Raw genomic sequence first — 2,022 nt, forward strand, 5'->3', positions numbered from 1 at the left:
CCTTCAGGAGATTTGGTATGCTGAGGACGCATTACGAGCAAAGCAGTGTGGCCCAGAAGCAAACCCCCTGGGCCCTAAACTTCTGACAGAGGCTGTACGTCTGTTTATATGCCTGCTATGAATGCGAAGCTTCAATGAGCGAAGGACTCGACCAAGTGCAGATGCCGGAGATATTCGTTCTACTCCCCAACGGAGGCGCCCCTTTTCGCTGAATCGGCATCAGAACAATCCATTGCAAGCTTCGCGATAAAGTGCGTCTCATCTCAACCCCAGGAAGGGTTGTAATGACGTCGTTTACCCCTGAGTGGCTCGCATCCACATCCCGAAGAAGGTGAGCTTCCTTTTCCGACCTTCGCTTTCATCTCTTCCGGAGACCGATGCTCGTCATCCGCTCAAATCACATCCACCCATGCGGGGACATGGGAGAGCGCTGGCATTAAGTCGGGCCTGGAAGGCTCGGCGAGTCCTCTAGCGTCACTCTATACGCGCCGAGGAAACTGAAGGGCTCCCCTGGGTCCTCGGATTGCTTTCGCTATCCCCGTGTGACATTTTTTTTTCCTTTTGCACTCTGCGGATTACACCGTTTCACCCAAAAATGTAAAGCTCAAGAATTCTTCAGGCGGCTGGAATTGGTCAAGTACGAGACCTACACGCTGGCGCTACGACAGTGAGCGTCTCCGAAGCTAGAGCTGTCTTTCGCTGTTTGCAGACAAAGCGCACGAAGCTCTCCATCGGTAATCGTCCCTCCCTCCTCCTCATGCCCTTCATAGGTAGCCATTCGTCTATCATTTAAAATAGGCCCTTGAAGCCCAATCGGTATATCTCATTTGCGCGATATTCATGGTTACACAGTTGAACGGACCTCTAGTTTTTTTATATTTACAATCAGAGATGAAAATACAAATAAAAAAAAACATATCTCGCGGGTTGTATTTCGGGCACATAATGAACTCAAACTGACTGCAGCGCTCTCTGCACCTGCCTCTTGCACTTCTATGGCAAGAAAGTAAAAACAAATTCTCCCCTACAGACGCGAGGAATTTCGACAAGAATAATTTAGACAATGCAACCTTGGTTTTACGGGGGCAAGCCACACGCATTTTTGGTTTGCTCTTGTACTGAATCGGCCACATCTGTGGCTTAAGTAATTATTCGCTTGCATTCTTTGCGGCAACATGACTATGTCTGGTTTCCCTAGGTACCGTCTAATCAGGTTAGTGCGCTGTAGTTTTCCCCAAAAGTGGCGCAGGACATCGGCCTAGCAATGAAATGCTGTTTCTACCCGTTTCCCTTGCTACACCTCAATACCTCTCTCCCTTTTTTTTTTCGGGAAAGTTACTCTTAAACATGAGCTGATTTCGTATCATCGAAGGGGGAATTTAATTAATCCCTCTCTCACTTCGAAAGGTAGCGCCTGAGCCAGTTTTGAAGGCAGGTTCTGGAGGCTGCAATTACAGTCACTTTTTCTTGTCCCTTCATTGGCGCATTTATTAAACTGGTAGCACATAGCAATTACCATAAATTACGGGGCTGCCCGTAGAACACCGGTAGTGAGGTTCTTCTAGACTCCTAATACGTGACATGTCGTTCTTCTATTCTCTCCGAACATAGCTGCATATGATTGGTATTATTTTTGCTTCAATGGTGCATGACACCCGTGCCAAAATATTGCTGCGATTTTTGAAACATTGATTTTAAAACTGTGATTATCATGTTCGAAGGAACGAGAAGTGTGCCTGCAGTGAATTGTAACACAACGTTAATAGCCGGGCTGTGTTCCTCTCAGCCTCATCAAGTCAAGTGCTGTCAGCTGGCCCGCGGATGGTTTCTCTAAAGCAGTTTTACAACGCCCACCCGCAAAAATAAATACGGAGTAGAGACGAGCTCGAACCTTCAATATTTCAACACTGGGGTTGAGGTAGAAGAGAAACTTTTCAAAATCAATGACAAAAAGTATTGTGAAGAATCAGTGTTCTGGCGGAGGTAGGATTATTAAAGTTGATTGAAGTAGTACTTAAAACA

The sequence above is a fragment of the Amblyomma mixtum genome, chromosome 8 (genome assembly GCF_055824585.1).
Source record: "Amblyomma mixtum isolate Tamu chromosome 8, ASM5582458v1, whole genome shotgun sequence".
In the NCBI taxonomy this organism is placed as follows: Eukaryota; Metazoa; Arthropoda; class Arachnida; order Ixodida; family Ixodidae; genus Amblyomma; species Amblyomma mixtum.